Source organism: Euleptes europaea, chromosome 8 (assembly GCF_029931775.1).
Source record: "Euleptes europaea isolate rEulEur1 chromosome 8, rEulEur1.hap1, whole genome shotgun sequence".
NCBI classification, from domain to species: Eukaryota; Metazoa; Chordata; class Lepidosauria; order Squamata; family Sphaerodactylidae; genus Euleptes; species Euleptes europaea.
Genome location: NC_079319.1, coordinates 12,813,405 through 12,831,080, shown reverse-complemented (window position 1 = coordinate 12,831,080; position 17,676 = coordinate 12,813,405).

The window sequence follows — 17,676 nt, the reverse complement described above, 5'->3', positions numbered from 1 at the left end:
AGATGCCGGGGATTGAACCTGGGACCTTCTGCATGCCAAGCAGAGGCTCTACCACTAAGCCACGACCCCTCCCCTCAGGAGAGAGGACTACATATGATTTTCTTGATACACATGGTCACCATGTTGTGTGAGTAGGGCAATGAGTATATTCCCAGCTTCCTTATGCACAACTACATACCCCCCCAAATCTGGGTTTTCTATTGCAAATATGCATATGGACTGATTCCCAGAATATGGGAACCACATATATTGAGAGAATCATGTGAAGGGGAAACCATTTTGAATTAAAGAATCTAGAATTTAGTGATTGGTTTGTAACCACTACTATAGGGCTCTTTGGCCTATTGGCCCTGTTAACCTGTTATGCTTTGAACAATCAGAGAAAGAAAAACATTTAGATAAATGCTAGGTCTCTCCTTGAAGGAGATTGAGACTAGGAAGGGCAGCCATGAAAGAGCTAGAAAAGATTGGAAAAGACAGTCATGCTAGGGAAAGCTGAGGGCAGCAGGAAAAGAGGAAGACCCAACAAGAGATGGACTGACTCAATAAAGGAAGCCACAGCCCTCAATTTGCAAGATCTGAGCAAGGCTGTCAAAGTTAGGACATTTTGGAGGACATTGATTCATAGGGTCACCATGAGTTGGAAGCGAATTGACGGCACTTAACACACACACACTCTCCTTGAGACAGGCTAAACTGACCTAGAAGGATTTAAAAGGATTTATAAAGACAGGATGTCTGCATTCCTTAGTGTTAATTGCTTTATTGTCCTTCGCCATCCTGACCTTTGTTATGCGATCCTTGAGTATCCTATCAAAAGAGGTGAGCACCATCCATCCTAGGGTTGTCAGCCTCCAGGTACTAGCTGGAGATCACCTGCTATTACAACTGATCTCCAGCCAATAAAGATCAGTTCACCTGGAGAAAATGGCTGCTTTGGCAATTGGACTCTGTGGCATTAAAGTCCCTCCCTTCCCCAAACCCCACCCTCCTCAGGCCCCACCCCAAAACCTCCCGCCAGTGGTGAAGAGGGACCTGGCAACCTTAATCCATCCCCTGAAGGACCCCCTGGAATTCTGCAGCCTAGGGGACAGTTACCACTAGGGTTGCCAACCTCCAGGTGTTGGCTGGAGATCTCCCACTATTACAACTGATCTCCAGGCGACAGAGATCAGTTCCCCTGGAGAAAATGGCTGCTTTGGCAATTGGACTCTATGGCATTGAAGTCCCTCCCCTCTCCTAACTCTGCCTTCCTCAGGCTCCACCCCCAAAATCTCCAGGTATCTCCCAACCTGGAGCTGGCAACCCTAGTTACCACCTAGCGGCAGAGGGGTGGAGAACGCAGAAAGCAGGAAAAATGTATGTTTCCAAGTGGGCGGGATCAGGGGGTTAGAGGTGGGATCAAACTGTTATCCGGTGGTTGCATTTCGACTGCTGTTATCACGATTATATCACCGTTCCTATAATCATTGGTGCCCGCTATTGTCTGACTGCCAGTGCTGTGAACTCAAAAACTTTTCAGGTACTTGCCTTGATGGATCAATAAATCTATCTTTTTTTCTAGAATAATGACTTGGCATCTGTGCTCTTACTAAATTGGTGTTTAGATTCCCTTTGTTGGAGAATAAAAATTCCTCTGTCACATGCATAATGCTGTCTCCTGCTATGTGAGATAAGAGTGCCCAAAATCGTAATAATTGAAAAGGGCTATTATATTTTGCATATCCGTGCTCTTGGTAAGTAATTAGGTGCAAGGGTGAGAAAACACCTAAAACTGTGATGTCACAGCATTAGGTAAGTTCTACTAGATGTTATAGTTAGGGCTGCCAACCTCCAGGTGGCACCTGGAGATCTCCTGCTGTTTCAACTGCTCAGATCCCCTAGAGAAAAATGGCTGCTTTCGAGGGTGGCTCTATGACATTATACCCTGAAGAAGCCCATCCCCGCCTCAAACCCCGCTCTCCCTAGGCTCCACCCCCGAAACCTTCAGGTATTTCTCAACCCAGAGCTGGCAGCCCTAGTTATAGAGGGGATGAGAGGATTTAGGTAGGTGGCTGCTGTGTGTTGTCTGTTGTTTATCTTTCATTCTTATCCACCGGAATATTGCCTCTTATAAAAAGCAACAGCTAACACCAAAAGAAGCTGGGAAAGATCCGTTTTTCTCATTTCTTTTCCACTTCTTGGATAGAATTCCCTTCAGAATAGCGTTGCCAACCTCCAGGTACTGTAAGAGGCGGCAGCACGTGGCTCAGTAATCAAAACCAATAATAAATTAAGAGAAAACTTATAGAACATTAAATTCCATTTATAGTTGAATTGAAAACCAAAACAAAATACACTCACTGGTAATGTGTTCAAATTCACACAGTGTGCCTCGCAGGGCTTAAGAACCAAACAAAATAAAAAAATACCAAACCGGTTAAACATTAAACTAATAGCAAATTAAGTGTTCAATAATAGCCAGCTAGGGCTCTTTTATATTGGTAACATATTACATAGGAAATTCTATCCCATATGAATCACGAATAAACGAATAAACAAGGGTCCGTGGCTGGGTCCGTAGCAACAACGCGTTTCGAATATCTTCATCAGCTTTCCGACCCAAAGACGTTTAAAGGGACCACCATGAACCAAATTCAATTCGATTGCAGTGAACTTCTAAAGATAATAAACAGGAAACTAGGTGGCAATATAATAAGGAGGGAGAATACGTGTATAACAATCAAATCTGATACATTCGGTATGTAACAAAATGAAGTAGCTTACCCACTGCTTCAATGTATCAAGAACTCACAACAGCGGAGCTTCACAGAAGTCGAAACATTTCTGAAGTATAATAAAGCAAATTACTATACGTTGAAAGCCGGACATGAAGTTGTGCCAAAACTAATTAGGAAAAGCCTTGCCCAATGTAGCAGGAACAATTCTAACCTCCAGGTACTAGCTAGGGATCTTCTGCTATTACAACTGATCTCCAGCTGCTTTCCCATGCCCAAAGTTTTGAAGTGACCTCATTGGGAAACGCCTGGAGATTTTTGGGGTGGAACCTGAGGAGGGTGGGGTTTGGAGAGGGGAAGGACTTCAACGCTATAGAGTCCAATTGCCAAAGTGGCCATTTTCTCCAGGTGAACTGATCTCTATATGCTGTAACTTTTTTCATGTCATATTGGAACAGCATAAGAGTATTCTTTATTTTGGTTATTATAACTCTAGGGTGGAGTCTGAGGAGGTCAGGGTTTGGGGGAGGGATTTACATGGGGTACAATGCCATTGATTCCACCTTCCAAAGTGTCTATTTTCTCCAGGTGAGCTGATCTATGTTGCCTGGAGATCAGTTGTAATAGCAGGAGATCTCCAGCTACCACCTGGAGGATGGAAACCCTAGTCCCCCAGCAGGGAAGAAAACCAGAGAAACAGAGAGAAGGATGAACCGCTTGTGACATTTTCCTGAACCCCTCAGGCAATATTAACTTTAGGCTGCGTTTTTTAAAAAAAATAAAAAAGGGATTCCCATGTTATTTGAGGTTAAGAGGGCACGGTGCCGGCTTTGTGCCTGAGGCAGACATGACCGGTGATCTCCTAAAATGAGAGTCCTGTGTTGTTCACCTCAATCTCTGCGTTGTCTTCGAGGTTTATGAGTCTCTGCCAAAGCTTCATTTCGCATTTATAGCAAGTGTCCTTAGCAAGGATGGGAAGGGGGGAAGCTTTCGGTTTTTCATACAGAGACGTGACGAAGGAAATGGCCTGTAGACCCTGGAGCCGGTTTACCTTGAATTGTTAATCTTGTCAGAACTCATAAATGAAGTAGGGCTATTTAGGATCAATGCAGGGATGGGAAGGCCTCCAAGGTGCTTTCGCATGGTGGTGGAGATGGGCGAGGTGGCATTCTGTCAACATGCCCCAGTGTACCCTGAGGGAAGCAATGCTTTTCAGACTAGATCTAAAGCCAACATCCTACTTCCATGGAGTTGCTGGGCTCTTCCTGCATTTAGTGTTACCAGGCTAGCCTGATCTCGTCAGATCTCAGAAGCTAAGCAGGGTCAGCCCTGGTTAGTATTTGTATGGGAGACCACCAAGGAATACCAGGGTTGCTGTGCAGAGGAAGGCACTGGCAAACCACCTCTGGTAGTCTCTTGCCATGAAAACCCCAAAAGGGGTTGCCATAAGTCAGCTGCGACTTGACGGCACTTTACACACACACATATTATCAAATAATGTGGTAGGGTAGGGGTTAAGGTTGCCAGTCTACAGGTAAGGTCTGGAGTTCTCCCAGGTGGGTTGTGGGGATCCCCCAGAATTACAGCTCATCTCCAGACTACAGAGATCAGTTCCCCTGGAGAAAATGGGTGCTTTGGAGGGTAGACTCTATGGCACTATACGTTAACTGTATCATCCTTTATAGCTAGGGTTGCCAACCTCTGGGTAGTAGCTGGAGATCTCCTGGTATTACAGCTGATCTCCAGCCAATAGAGATCAGTTCACCTGGAGAAAATGGCTGCTTTGGAAGGTGGACTCTATGGTATTATACCTAGGGCTGCCAGCTCCAGGTTGGGAAATACCTGGGGATTTTTGGGGTGGAGCCTGAGGAGGGAGGGTTTGGGGAGGGGAGGGACTTCAACGCCATAGAGTCCAATTGCCAAAGCAGCCATTTTCTCCAGGTGAACTGATCTCTATCAGCTGGAGATCTGTTGTAATTGTGGGAGATCTCCAGCTGCTACCTGGAGGTTGGCCACCCTAAATATACCCCACTCCCCTCCTTAAACCTCCCCTCCTTAAACCTCACCCTCCTCAGGCTCCACCCCCAAAGATCTCCAGCTATTTCCCAACCAGAAGATGGAAATCCTAACTGTACCCCACTGAGGTCCCTGTCCTCTCCAGGCTACTCCCCAAAATCTCCAGGAGTTTCCCAACCCAGATCTGGCAATCCTACCCCCTACTAGTGGCTGGGGTGGGGCCTGACAACCCTAGACATCACTTACAAGGTTTCTGCCACTTTGGCAGTGAGTTTAAGTCCCCCCACCCAACTCCTGAAGGCACTGGGACTGCAGTGGGAAGCAGAAACTGTGGGCAGGAGATCCCCTGCCCCTACCAGGAACCTAGGGACCCTACTCAGGATGGTGGACCAGATAGACCACTGGTCTGATCCAGCAGGGCTCTTCTTATGTTCATAAAAGAAAGTAAATACTTATTAAGGAATTTTTTCTCTTGAGCCTTGGAATAAATTAAGTACCACATATACTGAACCTACAGCAGGGGCATATTTTCCTGTTAAAAGTTAAACACACTTCTGAGTTCTTGGAGTGACTTATGTGGTACTAAGTACTAAGGGTGTGTTAAATATACCATTGTCAAGTAACTCTGAAAGAAAGGTGAGATTAAAATTCACTAGGTAGAAAGGCAGATAATTTCTAGTCTTGGAGCCAAATGGGTAGGTTTGCCAACCTCCAGGTACTACTCCAGTGGTCATCAAACATGAACTAAACATATATTGTACAAGAAGTCAAGTATAAACCACAATGTGACACATCACATACAACTACATATACACGCACAAAAAGTTATATACGCACAAAAAGTTACTCACTCTAGGAGTGTCAGGTATACAGAAAGTCTCTAGGATTAGGCAATTTCCCAATGCATACAACTTGTTTTCTGTTCCTTTCCAGGTCAGAATCATCGGTAAGTATATAGCTTTGGAAAAGCTTCAGCTGATACAAAAAGATATATACTTACCGATGATTCAGACCTGGAAAGGAACAGAAAACAAGTTATACGCATTGGAAAATTGCATAGACCAGCTCTTCTTCTTCTTCTTCTTCTTCTTCTTCTTCCTGAAGATGAAAGATGGATCTCTCCTGCCTTTAAAGCTCTTCCTTCCTTCCTTCCTTCCTTCCCTTCCCTTTTTTTTTGCTCAAGACCTCCAGATACTGTATTTAGCCAGCCTCAAAATTTCCTCCTCTATTTCAGAAAACGGGTTTCCCACTGAGGCAAGGCCTTTGAAGAGAAGCAAGGCTATATACGGTTACAGACTGGGCAGGACCAGAGCTTCAGGGTAGGCATTACCACAAAGGTTAATGAGGGAGCTGGGGGATACATTTATAGAAACAAAGAAAGATAAAAAAATCCCTCTGTTAAAATAATTTTTCTCTTCAGAAAAGATGGTTAATGGTTTTGCCCTAGCTCTTGAGAGCTCTTCTTTTCTCGATGCAGGAGTACTGAATAATACATTTGCTGAAACTGTTCAAGAAGGAAGTTTTTTTGAAAACTGAACATCCAAGGGTCTCATTTAATTAAGAAGTACAGGCCCAGATAGGGTTGCCGACTCTGGTTTGGGGAAATTCCTGGAAGTTTGGGGGCAGTGGAGGGGAGAATTTGGGGAGGGATTTTACCTGGAATCTAAGGTATACCATAATGTTTCCCACCTGAAACTGCCATTTCCCCCAGGGGAATTGATCTCTGTAGTCTGGGGATCAATTGCAATTCAGGGAGATCTCCGGGCCTCACCTGGAAGTTGGCAACTCTAGGCCCAGAGGAAAGCAGATGTTCATCAGCTCCAGCTGCAGGCTCCATTGCAAGGCATGCCACATATTGTGTTTGATCCTACCAGTTTTGCTGCTGGTCAACAAAGAACACATGAACACATGAAGCTGTCTTATACTGAATCAGACCCTTGGTCCTTCAAGGTCAGCCATTGTCTACTCAGACTGGCAGCTACTCTCCAGGATCTCAGGTGAAGATCTTTCTGTTTTTTTAAGACCAAGCCTTATGAGGAAAGGATGAGAAAGTCGGGAGTGTTTAGCCTGGAGAGGAGGAGGTTGAGGGGGGACATGATCCCTCTCTTGAAATATCTGAAGGGCTGTCACTTAGAGGAGGGCAGGGAGCTGTTCCTGTTGAAAGCAGAGGATAGGACTTGCAATAATGGGTTTAAATTGAGGGTGGAAAGATACTGGCTGGATATTAGGGGCATTTTGTTTTGTACAGTAAGGGTTGTTCAAAGGTGGAATCAGCTCCCTAGGGAGGTGGTGAGCTCCCCCTTACCGGCAGTCTTTAAACAGAGGTTGGACAAACACTTGTCAGGGATGCTCTAGGCTGATCCTGCATTAAGCAGGGGGTTGGACTTGATGGCCTGTATGGCAACCCTACTGCCAACACTGCTACTGATATTTCCACACCTTTGATTCTCATTTTAGGGAGCCCTCTCTCTGCAATCAAGTTGAACGGCATCCAAGATCTTTCCCTTATTTTCATGCAGAGAGAAGACAGCTTAGGGGAGAGTCAATGTGGTGTAGTGGTTAAGAGCGGCAGACTCTAATCTGGAGAACCAGGTTTGATTCCCCACTCTTCTACATGAGCGGCGGACTCTATTCTGGTGAAGCGGGTTGGTTTCCCCACTCCTACACATGAATCGGGGTGACCTTGGGCTAGTCACAGTTCTCTTAAAGCTCTCTCAGCCTCACCTACCTCACAAGGTGTCTGTTGTGGGGAGAAGAAGGGAAGGAGACTGCAAGCCGGTTTGATTCTCTTTAAAAGGTAGAGAGAGTTGGCATATAAAAACCAACTCTATTTCTTCTTCTTCGGCTGTCTCTCTCTTGTTCATGTACTATCAAGAAAAAATACCAAATGTGGAAGACCGGCTAGTTAGAAAGATAAATTAGCACATTTTCAATCAATTACCATTGTTCATCCATAATGGTGACCCTTAATTTGAAATGCTGTCGCCCATGCTAGCTATTTGAAAAGAGAAACATATGCCCAGTTATCATTCAGATACGCTGGCATCTCATTAGACCATGACCATTTTTCTTTTGTCATAATTCAGCAGAAAAACATTCTATTTGCAACAGAAAATTAATTATCCTAATTATGACCCACTGCGACATTATCATGATTTGTTGTCGGCTTGCATTGTCGAGAGGTGTTAAAAGTTACAGGGTGTAAAATCGTTTAATGCTTAACTGTAGTTGTTCAAATGTATGAACATCACGACATTCCACTCGGTTGGATTCTCTCTTTTGGTTGCAAGCATGGAGGCTCTGACTGATTACCATATGTATAATTAGCACTCTCAAGGGTATGTGTACCTCTTTCCCAGGGCAGACAGATTTGGCAGGCTTGGGTACGGAGAAGGGACTAGTCCAAATTTTCATAATCCAGGTTTCTCCCCAGAGTGCTAAATTCCAAATACCTGTTCTTGTCGCTGGGCCAGTCCACCAGAAATCCTCTGCTGTTCCAGTTCATCAAGGTATGTTTAGCCTGAAAAGGAGAAGACTGAGAGGGGAATATGATAACCATCTTCAAGTACTTGAAGGGCTGTCATATAGAGGAAGGTGCCGAGAGGTTTTCTATTGCCCCAGAAGGTCGGACCAGAACCAGTGGCTTAAAATTAAATCAGAAGAGTTTCCATCTAGACATTAGGAAGAAATTTCTAACAGTTAGAGCGGTTCCTCAGTGGAACAGGCTTCCTCGGGAGGTGGTAAGCGCTCCTTCCCTGGAGGTTTTTAAGCAGGGGCTAGATGGCCATCTGTCAGCCATGCTGATTCTATGACCTTAGGTAGATCATGAGAAGGAGGGCATTTTGGCCATCTTCTGGGCATGGAGTAGGGGTCACTGGGGTTGTGTGTGGGAGGTAGTTGTGAATTTTCTGCATTGTGCAGGAGGTTGGACTAGATGACCCTGGTGGTCCCTTCCAACTCTATGATTCTAAGACTCCTCCACTTTTCTTTCCAAATTGTGTCCACAGTGCTGTGCATGCATAGCTTCACATTGCTTTCATCCCACCTCCCATGGCCAAAGTATATATGCTCTTTGATAAACTGTAGTGTAGTGGTTAGAGTTAGGGATGCCAGCCTTCAGGAGGGACCTGGGGATCCCCTGGAATTACAGCTCATCTCTGGACTACAGAGATCAATGCCCCTGGAGAAAGTGGATGTTTTGGAGGGTGCACTCTGTGGCATTGTACCCCACTGAGGTCCCTGTTCTCCCCAGGCTCTGTCCTCAAATCTCCAGGAGTTTCTCAACCTGGATCTGACAACAGTACCCCCCATCCCCCGTTGAGGGCTGGGGGGGCTGGCAACTAGGGTTGCCAACCTCCAGGTGGTAGCTGGAGATCTCCCGTTATTACAAGAGATCTCCAGACGATAAGAGATCGGTTCACCTGGACAAAATGGCTGCTTTTGCAATTGGACTCTATGGCATTGAAGTCCCTCTCCTTTCCAAACCCCTCCCTCCTCAGGCTCCGCCCCCAAAATCTCCAGGTATTTCTCAACCTGGAGCTGGCAACCCTACTGCCAACCCTAGTTAGAATATCTGATGTGCATCTAGGAAGATCAAGGTTCAAATCCTGACTTTATCCTGAAATTTGCTAGACGACCTCACCTCAGTCACTCTCTCTTACCTACCTCATGTGGCTGTTGTTACAAAAAATAGGGTAGGGAGAACCATCATTTTGTTTTGAGCCCTTTGCAGGAAGGGTGGGAGAAAAGTAAGCAAGATAGATAAAACTCTGCAAACAGCAGCAACAAAACCCAGGTCATTTATGCATGGGAGTTTTACTTGAGGTTCGCTGCTCACTGGACCCACACTTTCCTGTTGGGAATCTATGCACCAGCAGTCTCCAAGCTCAAATCAGGAAGTATTTGAATCCCTGGCCCTTGAAATGCTGCTTAATAATTGGCTGTAGTGAGAGAAAAGTTCCCTCCCCCCCAAACCCAATTGCCGCATAAAAAAGCATTTTAAGAATATAAAACAAAAAAACGGAGCAATCTGAAAGGGGAGAAATTCAAGCCTCGGTTTTAAACAGCCTTTTTTCTGCTCCCATGAAGCAGGAAGTATTTAAATCCCCACCTCTGGACATGCTGCTTTGTAATTGGCTGTGAGCTAAACTAAGCTTGCATATCCCGCACTTTGCCATATGCATGGAAAATTCACCTGGGCTGAGCTCAGGGGAGAGGGAAGAATTGGGTTAACAGAGGAACTGAAAGTCCCGGGATTTGTGAGGGCTGGCAGCAAGGTCATCTCTGATGGAGGGGAAACTCATGCGTAACTCCAAGGAACAACCAAGACAGATGGAGGGGGGTGAACATGAGTGAAAGTACCCATGCATAAACGACCCCAGTCTTTTTGCATCAAGAGGAAATCATTTGCAAGCAAATTTTGAGCCAGGTAAATTTGCTTGAAAATGCATTTATTTAATTTTATTTATTTACAGAATTTACACTCCGCCTTTCTGCCCATATCAGAGCCACCAAGTTGGAACGTGTGTTTTCATTATTCAGTTTGCCACATTCCCTGTGATAGAGGAAAGAACTGAGATGAGTTTGCCAGCCAGGGAGGAATCTGATTTTTCAGCTTTCTCTGGCTAAATGTTAGAATGTACTGGAATAAGAAAATGGCCACATGCCATAACATGCATTCAATATTCTGCAAAATGTAATTTTAGGGAAATGCACAATGCATGTTGAATATTAATCCCATTTTTATGGGAGAGAATTTGTTAAGATGTTCAATTTGATGTAATAAGTTGTGGCATTTCATAACATTGTTTTGTTCTGCATTCTGTTGTAACAGTTTCTGATTGTATAATAAAATGGGGGAAGGCACATCTCTGTTATTGATACTGTTGAATTAAGGGGAATTAGAAAAATGATGCAGAAGTATTGAATTTGGCACATTGATACTTAGTATTATTGCAAAAACAAAAGGCGTCTCCGGGCATCTTTGAGACTGACAAATGTATTCTGATGTGAGCTTGCGTGCAAGAGCCTTCTTGCACAAGTGTGTCACAAGAGGGGATTGTGTTCACGTCTGTTGACTAATTTTGGGGAGTAGACTACATGTATCAACATCCAGACAGCTTCTTTTTGCAATGAAATGCCGAGCTGGGAGGAATACCTCTGAATGGAGAAGTCACAATAGGGTTGCTAGCTTCCTGGAAAGCTCCTAGAATTCCAACTGATCTCCAGAATACAGGGTAGGGTTGTCAACTTCCAGGTACTAGCTGGAGATCTCCTGGACTGGAGCTGCCTGTGATTGGTGGAATGCTCCATGCCTTGGTAACGCCAAGGCACCACCATGCACTATTGATGTCATGCCTCTGATGCCACAACATTCTTTATCGCAACAGCCTAGTGTTAGCAGCCTGAAGCCAAAATCATCCAGTAGCAGTTCGCTCAAATGCAGGCATTAAACCCACCCTTTCTACTGCTGTTGAACACATGATAGCACATGAAGCTGCCTTATACTGAATCAGACCCTTGGTCCATCAAAGTCAGTAGTGTCTGCTCAGACCGGCAGCAGCTCTCCAGGGTCTCAGGCAGGGGTCTTTCACATTACCTCCTTGCCTAGCCCCTTTAACTGGAGATGCTGGGGATTGAACCTGGGACTTTCTGCATGCTGAGCAGAAGCTCTAACACTGAGCCACGGCCCTTCCTGTTCAGCCTTTATTGCTAGATCTCAGTACTTCATCTGGCACAAGTCCCTAGCAGACTCTAGATCTAGACCTATCTGATGCCTCCTTGGATCTTTGGCTTCTCAGCATCCTTTGCCTGCCCCATATTGTATCTCCCCCATATAAGAAGAACATAAGAAAAGCCATTTTGGATCAGACCAAGGCCCATCAAGTCCAGTAGTCTGTTCACACAGTGGCCAACCAGGGGTCTCTAGGAAGTCCACAAATAAGACAACTGCAGCAGCATTGTCCTGCCTGTGTTCCAAAGCACCTAATATAATAGGCATGCTCCTTCCCTCCCCAAACCCTCTCTCCCCCAGGATCCATACCCAGGACTTCTCAAACAATGATGGATGAGGCATGATGGCTCTAGCTAGACTGGAGTGTGTGAAACTGCTTTGTGTATACTGGAGAAGGCACAACCTTTTGTATTGGATGGAAAAGAAGAAGAAGAGTTGGTTTTTATACGCCGACTTTCTCTACCACTCAAGAGAGACTCAAACCGGCTTACAATCCCCTTCGCTTCCCCTCCCCACAACAGACACCCTGTGAGGTAGGTGGGGCTGAGAGAGTGTGAATAGACCAAGGTCACCCAGCTGGCTTCATGTGGAGGAGTGGGGAAACCTACCCAGTTCACCAGATTAGCATCCACCACTCATATAGAGGAGTGGGGAATCAAACCCGGTTCTCCAGATTAGAGTCCTCCACTCCAAACCACCGCTCTTACCCACTACACCACACTACCTTTTGTATTGGATGAAAATTCCCGTTGTTCATGTTCTTTTTGCTTCTTTGTAAAGCAATAATAATAATAATAATAATAATAATAATAATAATAATAATAATAATAATAACAATAATAATAATAATAATAATAGAATACTGAACACAAACGCTGTTGTGGACAGTTCTCAGCCTTTAATTTAAAATGGTTTTAATTAAATCCTCAACAGAAAAGCATCTTTAGTGTGTTTATTTTATGGGTTAATGGAGCACGACATTTCATTTGTTAAAAAATATCTTAGACAAGTGTAAGGAAAAGGATATTGATTCAGTTTGTTTGTAGACCTCCCTCCTGGACCATGGTCTCTAAGATAGGGGGGCTGAGGGAGGGAATAGAATCTTTCTGACGCTGGGTCTTATTGGCATGTCTCCATTACAATATGGACTATGCAATCTTATGCAGTGTTGTTGCATCAAATATTGGCATGCCTCCGCCACAATACGGACCTCGCAAACCTATCCGGTGTTAACTCTGATCTAAGCAAATTCTGCGTAAAATGGTGCTGTTAGTGTGGCATTCATGGTTTTATGAATGGTTTGCTTGGCCCTGCGCACCATGCTTCCGAGAATGTTGTGAGCCTCATGGGTTTCTCCACATCTGTATGAGCTTGCATCTCCTATCCTATAATAACTGGGCTGTTCTTTCCTTTTGACTGTTGGGCATGATGTTTCCCCCCCCCCCATTCTTCTAAAATTTTTAAATCCATAAGAACATAAGAAAATCCCTGCTGGATCAGACCAATGCCCATGAAGTCCAGAAGTCTGTTCACACAGTGGCCAACCAGGGGCCTCTAGGAAACCCACAAACAAGATGACTGCAGCAGCACCATCCTGCCTGTGTTTTAAAGCACCTAACATAATAGGCATGCTTCTCTGATCCTGGAGAGGATAGGTATGCATCATGACTACCATCCATTTTGACTAGTAGCCATGAATAGCCCTCTCCTCCATGAACATGTCCACTCCCCTCTTAAAGCCTTCCAAGTTGGCAGCTCTGTGCTCCTTTCTACATTGCTACATACGTGGGTGTGAAAAATCCAGATCTGCTTGCTGAGAACTAGTTGGTTCCTTGGCTGGATCCCCAGGAGCCTAGGGGCTTTCTTAGGTATAGGTGCCTAGGGTTGCCAGGCCCCTCTTCACCACCGGCAAGAGGTTTTTGGGGCGGAGCATGAGGAGGGCAGTATTTGGGGAGGGGCTTCAATACCATAGAGTCCAATGGCCAAAGCAGCCATTTTCTTCAGGGGAACTGATCTCTATCAGCTGGAGATCAGTTGTAATAGCAGGAGATCTCCTGCTAGTACCTGGAGGCTGGCAACCCTATAGGTGCCCCAACATCCAATGACAAGGAATGAATACTATTATGTATGTGTAGATTACACACAAAGCCGGAGACAGAGTTCCAACAGCAACTTTATTCAGCTAACAGGGAAGAAAGAACTAACTTAACTGCAAAACACTCCAACTTATATACAGTTCCCAACCACCCGGAGCCACCTACCCCCTAGTCTGTGGTTGGACGGCCAAAGTCCACCGTCTAATAGGAGACATAGATGACGGAGCCTGGAGCAGAGCCTCAAGGGCCAAAAACGCATGGTCCCTTAACCCACTTTATTCCCCGTTTCAGCCAGGATCAAATTTACCCGGGCTGGGGGGGAAACTGTATGCCTCAGGGATCTGTGTTGGGACTGGTGCTTTTCAACCTGTTCATCAATGACCTGGAGTTGGGGTTAAACAGTGAAGTAGCCAGCTTTGCAGATGACACCAAATTATTTAGGGTGGTTAAAACAAAATCAGACTGTGAAGAGCTCCAGAAGGATCTCTACATACTGGAAAAATGGGCATTAAAATGGCAAATGAGATTCAATGTAAGTTTAAAGTGATGCATATTGCATATGTTACAGGCCTCAAGTATAAGAGGGTCACTGTTGCTCCTTAGTTAGAAGCTAATAAAGTGGGTTAAGGGACCATGCGTTTTTGGCCAAGGTCAACACAGTTCAGCACAGCTGAGTTCAACGATTCAGCAGTTCAATAGTTCAGCATAGTCCTTGCACCAACTGAATACATTACAAATACTGTCCATGCTTTAGTTCAAAATCATTTCACCAGCATTGCAGACAACTGTTGTTCTGCATACAGACACAGAACATAACACTCAATGTCCCTAATTCAGACATAGTTATGCACATTGTGTGTGTGTGTAAAGTGCCGTCAAGTCGCAGCCGACTTATGGCGACTCCTTTTGGGGTTTTCATGGCAAGAGACTAACAGAAGTGGTTTGCCAGTGCCTTCCTCGGCACAGCAACCCTGGTATTCCTTGGTGGTCTCCCATCCAAATACTAACCAGGGCTGACCCTGCTTAGCTTCTGAGATCTGACGAGATCAGGCTAGCCTGGGCCATAGTGTGAATGTACATAGGGATATACATCTCATCCTCTTTCTAAGGGATGTAGAAATATTCCACGCCATAGATTACAAATGCAAGCAGCACATCAGATGGGTTTATGTAGGTACACATATTGATGTCCACCCACTTCTGATCTGTGTGCATGGCTTCTGGTCCATCAGCAACAGCTAGGTTTGTCAGACTTGGGCTTCTATGATGGCTGCCAGCCTCCTCCATGGAGCCTGGAGATCTCCTGGAATTACAGCTGATCTCCAGGTGAAAGAAATCAGTTCCTCTGGAGAAAATGGCTGCTTTGGAGCATGGAAATCTGTGCACTATAACCCAGTGAGGTAGGGTTGCCAGGTCCCTCTTTGCCACCGGCAGGAGATTTCTGGGGTGGAGCCTGAGGAGGGTGGGGTTTGGGGAGGGAAGGGACTTCAATGCCATAGAGTCCAATGGCCAAAGTGGCCATTTTCTCCAGGTGAACTGATCTCTATCGGCTGAAGATCAGTTGTAATAGCAGGAGATCTCCAGCTACTACCTGGAGGTTGGCAACCCTACAGTGAGGTCCCTCCCCTCCCCAAATGCTGCCCTCTCCATGCTCCACCCCAAATCTATGGTAATTTCTTAACCTGGAGCTCTCAACCTAGCTTCTGACCCAGTCCAAACAGCTAGTTCTCACCCTGTGACCCACACCCCAGTTCAATATTGGTATTTAATTTGTTAATATTACCCTCATTTCCATCTTGTTCATGGGTGGCTCTAACTTCACATTCAGCAGAGGCGTTCAAGGTGTTTCCCAGAGATAAGCCTACACTGTTTACTTATCCTAAGTCATATTATTCTTTTTAAAAAAATGTTTTATTCAATTTAAATATTTACAGAGGATGCATTAAGCAGAACAGCTGGCTCCAAAATCCATTTAACTGCCTTGGGCTGATTTGGCTCACATTTCATCGAGAATAGAGTTCGGGAACAGAATGAGAAATGGCCGTGGAGTTGAAACCTCTGTCCGGAGGCAGCCGGAGAAGTGCTTTTCGACTCGCTGCGCCCTTCACCAACACCCTACAGAGAAGAAATCCGTTTCCTGGGCAGAAGTATTGTTTTGGGGATTTTTTAACCTGAAAGGGGGAAAAAAAGGCTTCTCTCCTTTCTTATGTCCTCAAGGAAGCCTTGTAAGAATGATGTTTCACGGAACTAAAAAGCAGAAAGAAGACTTTTGAACTGGTGACAGCCTGTGTCCTCCAGCCGTGCAAGCCCAGCATCCCTGCCTGTTTGATAGAAAGTGCTGCAAACTATCATGGTTAAAGGGGAGGGGAAACCGGCTATAATCTTCATTTTTGCAGCTCGTGATGACATCCTGGACCAACTCCAGCTTTTGGGGAGACCGTGGGCAAGGTGTCCTCCTGCTATCCCCCCCCCCAAGTTTTCTGTCTCACCATCCTGCAAGTATACAGGCACACACACTACGGTTGCCAACCTCCAGGTGGTGGCTGGAGATCTCCTGCTATTACAACTGATCTCCAGCCGATAGAGATCAGTTCACCTGGAGAAAATGGCTGCTTTGTACATTGCACTCTATAGCACTGAAGTCCCTCCCCTCTCAAACTAGGGTTGCCAACCTCCAGGTACTAGCTGGAGATCTCCTGCTATTACAACTGATATTACAACTGATATTAGCTCTATCCAGCTGATAGAGATCAGTTCACCTGGAGAAATTGGACTCTATGGCACTGAAGTCCCTCCCCTCACCAAACCTGTCCTCCTCAGGCTCCACCCCGAAAACCTCCTTCTGGTGGGAAAGAGGGACCTGGCAACCCTACTCCAAACCCCGCCCTCCCCAGGCTTCACCCCAAAAATCTCCCAACCCGGAGCTGGCAACCCTAACACACACACTGAGGGTTACCAGCTTCCAGGTGGGGCCTGGAGTTCTCCAGGAATTACAACTGTCCCCCAGTCTACAGGAGACACTTCCCCTAGAGAAAATGGCAGCTTTAGAGAATGGCTCTATGGCATCATATTCCAACTAAGAACCCTCCCCAAACTCCACCTTCCACAAGCCCCACCCCCAAACTCTCCAGGAATTTTCTAAGCTGGAGTTGGCAACCCTCCAATCCTGAAAGGAAAAATGGGGCTTCAGTAAGTAGTAAAAGTGAGTCTAGTGTGTCTCCCAGGAGTCTCAGCTGACCCTACCAGATGTTAAGGTGAAGCCCCCCCCCAAAGAACCACCCATAAAGGAAACAAATTCAATTAGTAAATGATCCAGGTAGCCTACCCTTTAATTTTTTTTATTACTTATAACTTGCCTTTCTTCCATCGTTGAGCTCATGCTGATATATTTTGGGTTCATGGCAGAAGAATAAGAATTGGTTTTTATATGCCGACTTTCTCTACCACTTAAGGAAGAATCAAAGCAGCTTACAATCACCTTCCCTTCCCCTCCCCACAACAAACACCCTGTGAGGTAGGTGTGGCTGAGTTCTAAAAGAGCTGTGACTAGCTCAAGGTCATCCAGCTGGCTTCATGTGTAGGAGTGAGGAAACCAACCCGGTTCACCAGATTAGTGTCCACCCCTCATGTGGAGGAGTGGGGAATCAAACCCAGTTCTACAGATCAAAATCCACCACTACACCACACTTTTGATTGATTGATTGACCATATCCTTGATGTGTGTGTATCAAGTGCCATCAAGTCGCAGCCGACTTATGGCGTCTCCATCAAGGGGCTTTCAAGACAAATGATTAAGCAGAGGTGGTTTGCCATTGCCTTCCTCTGCAGCGTCCTCCTTGGTGGTCTCCCTTCTAAGTACTTATCTTGCTTAGCTTCCGAGATCTGGGAAGATTGGGTTATACCATGCTGCCTTCCCTCCCGTATCCTTGAGCCCACCTTCTTAATTTCACATTTTTCTTTAAGTGCGTTCAGAATATACCAGCTGTGTCACCAAGGCAGTGTCCTACATAACTATCATTCGGCTACTAGATGGCAACAGCCCCATTACAGGGTATCAGTATGTATGAGAATAATTCATGTCAACCTCCTAGACCATTTTTGGATAATTAAATAG